This window comes from Rhagoletis pomonella, unplaced genomic scaffold, assembly GCF_013731165.1.
Source record: "Rhagoletis pomonella isolate Grant_MI unplaced genomic scaffold, Rhpom_1.0 Rhpom_scaffold_00003, whole genome shotgun sequence".
NCBI classification, from domain to species: domain Eukaryota; kingdom Metazoa; phylum Arthropoda; class Insecta; order Diptera; family Tephritidae; genus Rhagoletis; species Rhagoletis pomonella.
This window is the reverse complement of record NW_023458557.1, coordinates 34,264,304-34,273,081: the sequence shown is the minus strand read 5'-3', so window position 1 is coordinate 34,273,081 and position 8,778 is coordinate 34,264,304.

The following is an 8,778-nucleotide window of genomic DNA, read 5'->3' as shown; positions in this document are numbered from 1 at the left end:
ATACATACAAATGTACATATCGTCACTAGACACGAATAAAGGCGCGCTAGTGTTTCGACGGCGAAAAAAGACGCATACAAAAAATTTTACGAAAAAAGGCGCTTAAAAAAAATGCTTCGAAGAAAGACGCCTAACCTAGTTGACGGCGAAGAAAGTCGCGTAATCATAGATTTATACTTGGCGAAGGACTGTCACTTCAGCACTATTCCCCAAAAACTATTAACGGAATGTACATACTATTACACCCGCAAATATAGTTGACCGCGAAAATAAGTTTACGCGTCCTTCTTGGCCGTTAAATATTTTAACGCCGAGATAGGTCGATCTTCCACTCAGCCATCGATATACTCAATAATACCCCCTATCTGCACACTTTTCACAAAGATGAGATTCTGATATAAAAATCCACCTAAGCTTTAACTGTCATCAGTGATATTAATGTTACCTTATATAACGACAGGTAATAAGTCCCAGATGGTTTCTAAAATCACAAATTAGTTTTTGTGCAAATTGCAGATAGAGGGTATTAATGAATTCAAGCCCTCGATATTTCACATTTTTATATTTGTAAGTTATTGGAAGCAGGGATGCCAACTTGGCTCAAACCGTGCCATTTGTTCCTATTTTACTTCAAATGGCACTTAATTTTTCAATTTAGCACAAAATGCCAAAATGGCACTTTTGTAAAAAAAATAACATTTCAATACATTTTTGTGAAATCCTTTGCGTGCACTTCTTTTTCTCAACTAAAATTTTCTAATTTATAAAGGCTTTTCAACTGGTTTATCTTATTTTATCATTGCACTTTTGTTTTGAAAATGTGGCTTTAGTTTATTGCTAAATGTGAATGATTAAAAGGAATTACACCTTTTTTGGCACTTTTTTTTTCTATTTGGCACATTTTGGCACTTTTTTATCCTCAATATGCCACCTCATAACTAAGGAGAGTTGGCAGCCCTGATTGGAAGATTTCTGCTGTGTTTTGAGGCAACAACTTGTCTGCAGTAAAAAAGCATATAATTTGTGTTTCAAAAGTGTGCGAAAACCAATCAATTAACTTATATGATCTCGGTTCCGATATTAAATTATCAATAATTGTTTATACCCGCATTTTGGCACATTGGCTTGTTGAATGTGCCATCTAATAAGTAGTGTCGTCGTTCTCCTTAGCTACTTTTAAATGACTGCTGGCGGAGACATAAATACAATGTAAGAAAATTCTTTTTTTATAATTGTTTCCTTATAGAAAGGTTAGGTTCTTTTCCACCTTAGACATTCCGAATTCGTTCAAAATATGCTAATTTAAAACACAGAATTCATTCCGGGGTTTTTGGACATGTACTGTTTCTTCAATTTAATAGTGTTCGCTTTATTTTTGTAGAAACGAAAAATGTTTTGCAAGTTATGGATCATTGCTCCACTCTTTCTTCAAATATTTCTCGTATTCCAGCTGTGCGCAGGCGTTTAGTTTTTCGCATCGTGTTTTTACATATTCGTAATTTAAATTTTTTTTTAATAGAATCAATTGGTGGTAGTTCATGATTGTGTGTGGATTAATATCACAACACTGAGGATTTGGCAAAAGCGTTTTTCATCTATTAAAAAACAACACTTACGGGGCAATGTTTATTGTAAGAACAACATTTTTTTCTATGAATCGACATACTTTAAGCATTGTTGACGCTATTTCCATTTGAATGAGGAAATAGCGTCAATGACTTTATTTCCAAATTTTTGTTGACTTTATTTCGCTTTTGAAAAGGTAATAATGTCAATTGACTTTATTTCGCACCAGGGGGGGAAATAAAGTCAATTGACCTTATTTCCATTGACCTTATTACCTGTCACCGTTTTTTTTTATTTTGGGGTGTATCAACTATTATTGCCGTATAAAATTTCTCAATTTTCCAAAGTAGAAAAAATGCTGAAATGTTTTGGCAGAATTTGTCAGTTGATAGTTAAAAGAAAATAGGTTAGTTTAAAAGGCACATTTGTAGCTATATCTACTTTTTTTTGAAACAAGGATGGGTGTTTGGAGGAGACCTTTTTATTTTTGAATGCGTTATAATGTGGTATCAATTTGAGAAAAATACTTATTCATTCCGTGACAAATCATTTATATGTTAAACATTTTTTTCCTATCCAAAAGTATTCAATAGTATGTAAACAGTGCCAAACCTAGCACTTCCAAGCGAATAATAAATTACTAAATATACCACCTATTAAAACTGGGAAAATGATCAGCTGTTTCATAGATTTCAAGTTTTCTGAATACTTTGTCTCTTTGGTAGCGAATGCTCAGAATTTTTTCTGATGGATAATTTTGTCTGGAGAATATGAAAACCTCCCAATACTTGCAAGTTTTTACTGGAAATGCATTCAATAACCCAAAAAAATTGCAGTAGGGTGTGTTCGAGAGCTTAACACCCCGATAGGGCTGAAAATTGTTGCAAGTAAAAATCAGGAATTTGCAGGTGTTAAAAAAATCAGTGATGTGTCAATTTAAAATGTAAACAGTGTTTAAAGGAAAATTTGATAAAAACATGCTCAAAACAAAATTAGTGAAATGAAAATATGGATGCATAATTTAAATCTAAGAATTTTTTTGATTTTAATGGTTATGGGAAATAGTTTTAACCAAAAGGAAGATTACGCCTCAAACACTCTATGTTTCTTTTACGCTCTCGCTGTAAGTACTTACTGTAAATGTTTATGAATAGGCCTATTATGACAGCCACTTTTTGTTGATTTTAGCAATAGTTTTCTTTGTAACAAACACCATATATTTACTTCTATGAGGAAGAGCATACATACATATGCACATAATTACACGTATACTCAAATACAACAATAACTATTTCATTCATAAACGCATTTGCATATTTCTCAAGGTCAAGATAATTCATTCATAAATACTACAGCAGCACATCTCCCCGCAAATTCATCACCTTCATGCGCAACTTTGTCAATCCGACACAAAAATTCTAAAATGTAAAATTGAAGAAATCTCGGCCAGCCAAGTAAAAAGTGGCAATTATTTCTCTATATCCAGTAAAATAAGTTATCTCGATTTTTGGTAATTTTTGGTAATTTTTGACAAACCACTCAATTTCTCTGTTCCCTTCCAATATTTCAACCATTAACTAGTATTTAAGGTGTAGTTTTTATAAACATCAAGTAAAAGTGTACGTTTTCTGCAGGAAAATACATTATTTTTTTTTATAAAATCAAAACTTCTAAAATCACAAACATATGTGGTTTTATCGGAAGTTCACAAACGTAACGTGGCAACTTAGCTCGTTTTCACATTTTTCGGTCCGAAATTGTAAATTTTTTGTCCATGACGCGCCACGATTTTTGTACAGGTGGGTCAATGTGCCTTGAACCCATTAATATAAACGCAAAAAACTGATTTTATTTATTTTTTAATTTTAAATATTTCTATACTTCAAAGCGTTTATAAATATATATTTATATATATGCACAGATTATTTTAAAATTTGTTCATCCGTAACCAAATCTTCAGTACCATAAAAAGATTCAAACACATCAACACATCACAGTACATCAATGCGATGTCCAAGTTAGTGCTACTCCACTGTACATGTGTATATGTATGTATGCATGTATGCGTGTAAAAATGTCAATTCAATTTTGCGTTTAACCCATTTTAGCGGACATAGTTCTTTTGGTTCATGAAAGCTACATGTATCGTCGAAAACATGGTTACATGCAGAGTTTTAAATTAATTACACTGTGAGACAAATGATAGGGGTCAGTGATCGGGAAGGGTTAAAACTACCGGGGAAAGTTGTATCGGTAAAAAAGAAGTTACACGTGTCCCGGCGTTTCGCTGGGTCACGTCTAGGAATCGAGATATATATATAACTATCTTATAGGGGAAATTGTCACCTTTGGTGGTCTTTTTTTGACATAACTCGAGAACCACTAGTCCGATTTTGCTCAAACAAATTTAAAAAAATTAAAAATTACAATTCCTTTAATCTGTTTATATAACGTTTTTCTATATAATCAATCCTACCTTTTAAATTGGAACCAACAATACACACCCACGAACTTTCATTGAAATCGGTTTAACAGTTTCGGAGATTAGCGTAAACGAACACAATGACATGGGATTTTTATATATTAAGATTAGACTGCATCACCAAAAAAAGTTGCGGTTTTTCCGCCGGGATTACAAAATTTATTATATTTTAAGACATCCACCAAAATATTTCGGAAAAATATTATTTTTATGAATAAAAATAGCTTCTTAAAGAACTTTTTGAAAAAAGTCCCCTCAGATGGCAAAACAGTTTAGGCTTAAAAGATCCGCATAAAAATATTTAGAAATCCTTTCAATGGAATCGTAATAATGAGATTTTTGATTCTGTTTTTTTACTTTTTTCAAAAATTGATTTACGAAAAACTTAAATAACTGGGCCAAAACTATTCTGATTTAGTCTTATGGGATCTCGGTGGAAAGGTATTTTCCCACTATTTTTATTTATGTGCAAAGAAAGTCATTCGTGTCCAAATTTTTTTTTTCAAATACCAACACATCTTAATTGATGTTCGTTCCTCCTACCTTTCTCTTTCATCCTTTGAATGAGTTTATTAGCAAAGAAACCTCACAAGTCTAAATCGGGAGAGTTAAGATTCAGTTATTTGAGTTTTTCTTATACCAATCTTTGAAAAATGTTAAAAAAACAGCATCAAGAATCTCATTATTGCGATTCCGTTAACTTTTTTTAAATTTTTTTTTATATTTTTATGCGAATTTTTTAATCTTAAACCGTTTTGTCATTTGAGGGGATTTTTTCAAAAACATCTTTAAGAAACTATTTTTATTCATAAAAAAACTCCATTTTTGGAGGTATTTTCAAATCGGTCCAGCTCACGTAAATCTTAATATTTTTCCGAAATATTTTGGTGGACGATTTAGAATATAATAGATTTTTTAATTCCAATGGAAAAACAGTACCGATTTTTTTTTTGTATGGGGAGTGATGCAGTCTAATGTATATATGTACATGTGAATATGTCTGTTTATTTATTACCTTATACCTTTTGAACAACGACACGGAATCGCACGAAACTTTGCACACGTATTTGTTTTTACCCCGGTAAGGTTATAGGTATGGTTTTATTTGTAAATATTGTATTGGGGGGCGAGCACCTCGCATAGGCCTGCAAATTTTTAATAAGCTATAACTTCGGAACCATAAGTCACATGAACTTGCAATTTGGTATGCAGACATATCTATGGTAGGTGTTTACAGTAAGGTATATATAAATGACTTTGTAGGAGGGGGCGTGGCATATTTCATAGCCGTGGAATTTTTAATCAGCCATAACTTCGGAACCATAAGTCACATAAAATTGAAATTTGGTATCAAAACATATGTAAATATGGTAGGTGCTTATACCAAGGTATATATGAATGAGTTTGTAAATGGGGGCGTGGCACATTTATCAGCCATAACTTCGGAACCACAAGTCACATGACTCATTTAATTCGTTTAGATATGCCTTTCGAATTGACAATATTTCAGTTTCCACTTCGCTTAGCTTTTGTAATGACAATAAACAAGAATTCCTTAAAACAATAATGATAATTGCATTTATGTTAATAGATGCTTTGACTGCGCATCATTTCGCAACTTTGTCCTACAAAGCAAGACTCCCTTAGAAAGGTTCATTTGGTCATAAAAACGTGACCTGCGAAACATTTTAAAAATCGGATAATGGAAATACGTGCCTTAAAGGTGCTAAAGTTCAGCATTTTCATGGAATTTTTAACAAAGTGGTCAAAATTGCTTATAAGCAGGGAACGGATTTTATGGAAAATGCCTTTTTTTCTGCTAAAGAGATAGAGTATATTCAATTAATAATGTCCACGATTTAGCTTTCCCTGATTCCATATATACACATTTGATGTTGCCGTTTTTTGCCTTTTTTAAGATATTTGCCTTTTTTGCGTTTTTTAAGATATTTGCCTTTTTGCATTTTCTACCTTTAAAAAATTGATTATAGCATTTACAATTTTTTTTTAAGATTAAAAAATAAACACAGGCCCATGCGGCTTATAGAAGCGCAGGGACCTCTTGCCAAATTGGTGTTGGAAAAATTCAAAGCCGTTTTCTCAGCTAACGTAGGCTTGGAGTAGAGGTGTCAAACTATCGAGAGTCACACCATCGATAGTTGTGATAGTTTTCAGAAAAAATATCAATATTCACGATAGTCTCGAAAAAAACAAAACTATCGATAGCGCTAAATCAGTTAGGTTGCTTTGTTTTTACAGAATCATAGTGAAATAAATATTATCTTAGCCAAAATACTTCTTTTTTTAGAAAGTTCAATAACAAACACAAGTTATACAAACAAAACGGGATTTACGATTAACATATGTATGTATAATTTCAAAAAATTTGGGAGAGATGATCGATAGTCCTACTAAACTATCGATATTTTTGATAGTAAAGACTAAACTATCAATGAGTATTGATAGTCTAAAAAAATTGAAACTATCGATACTATCGATAGTGCCATCGATAGTTTGACAACTCTAGCTTGGAGACAATAAGGGGTGTGGATAAAATTGTAAAGGGCGAGGAAAACGCCCTTATTCCTGATAATATGAACGTTTCAAACGTTCCATATTTAAATTGGGCTCCACTTGTATAAACTTACGTCGAGCGCACATTTAGTACATTCAAGGCTTTTCTTCGCGAAAATCGAATGAAAATGCTGCCAGAAAACTTCAAAATGCATCTTGTTGTTCAATGTTACTACAACTATACAGATTAAAGTTTTATGAGTTAGAAACTCGAAAGGATAAAATAGTCAAAGATTCAAACTACAAATTTTTCGTATAATGAAACTAGTTCATAGTTTTTCTCTTTTTTTATTTGTTATATACACATTTCTAAAATAAATGTATTTTTTGATTGTTCTTCGTATTTTCTGTCTTTTTTAGTACCTTATTATGCTTTTTTTGCAATACCTAGTGCCTTTTCCCGCCTTTTTCGCTATTTTGTTTTGCCTTTTTTTGCCTTTTTTGCAATACCTAGTGCCTTTTCCTGCCTTTTTCGCTATTTTATTTTGCCTTTTGCAGTCTATTTCGTTATTTTATTTTGCCTTTTTTATAGGTTTTTAGGTCCTAAAAATCCGTTCCCTGCTTAGAAGTCAGAGGGACATTGAATATATTTTAACGGCACTTGATGTAGTTTTGTCCCGCGATGTCAAAAATGGCTACAATATTTTTAAACTTGTATCAAATTGGTACGAAGAAAAAAAATTGTAGTAGTGAACTTTGGATGGAGTTTACTTTTATTTGACAGGTAGACTATGGACTATGCCCCTAAACTTCATATGGCAACCAGTGATCGGACTTCCACCACATTGTGGTAGAGCTTTTTTGAGCATCTACCACATATACCACACAAGGTCTGAAATCTACCACATATTCGCGTTTTTGAGTAGATTTATTTTTGCTCGACATAATTTTCTTAATTTTAAGAGCAAAAATTGTCCAACACTAAACACTAACAATAGGCGAAATGGGAGGAGAAAATAAACTGTAAAATAGTGTATTTTCTAAATATTCAATTTTTCGACAGGAAACGTGGTTTTATTGCGTTAAATTGCAAAATATATGATTTATAAAAAGAATTAATAGCGACAATGTTAAAAAACGACCATTTTTGTGAAAGTGTTAGCAAATTTCAGTGCATCTAAAGTTGAGAATTCTCAAAATCGGCGAATCCAAAGTAGCGGTTTCTGAACATGCCACATTTGTTCGCTACATCGTGATGTGAAAACAAGAAAAGCTGGCACATTCCGCAAGGTTGCATAAATCTTTCAAAATATGTTCGAAAAATATATTAATATGGAAGGAACTGCTTCACAATGTCAAGGGAAAAAAATTCCAAAGCTCAACGCAATTTTTAGCAACTTTATTCTTGCACTTTATTATACTAAAATTAAGTTTTTTTTTAGATTGTAATTAAAATATTCGCAATTTAGGTGAAACCTTGCAGAATTTTTTTAATTTTTGTACAAAGTTTGATCCAAAACCTGATATCTACCACATTTTTTTCCAGATTCTACCACACAAATTTTTTTTAAGTCCGATCACCGATGGCAACATTATGCCATGAATTTTAGATTTTTTTTTCGGGTTTTTGCGATTTGCAAGGTTATTTAACATTTCTCCTAAAACCGGTTTAATATAAATTTGTAGCGAATTTAATTTCCCGCAGCTTTTATATTCATGTTTAAAAAAATCATATTTCATTGTAAATAACTAGCAAAACGTGCGAAAATTTTACATTGTCGCGGTTTTCGCCATTTTTCGACAATTTCTGTTGAAAATAGCTCTTAAATGATCGCATAGCTGTCACCCATTGAAAACAGTGTGGCTTTTTGAAAAATTCAACAGGGCGTCTCAAATATGTCATTTAGATGACGTTAGTTTAGACTAACCGTAAATTAGATTTTGCTGTACAACTTTTGTACCACCGGAGGAGCCAACACTAAAAGAGATAATTCTCTACAACTAAGGCATATCAATATGCTACACATTTTCAACAGCAATTGTTGAAAACTAGAGAAAACCGAGCAAAGTAAAAATTTTTCGCCCTTTTTGCTAATTATTTACAGAAAAATATGATTTTTTTATAACAATTGTTTTTGTTATTTATGGCCTTTTAACAATTATATTCCACAATTTTATTGAGCTTAAGGCTGTTTGTTCCAGCCAAAAAAAAAAGA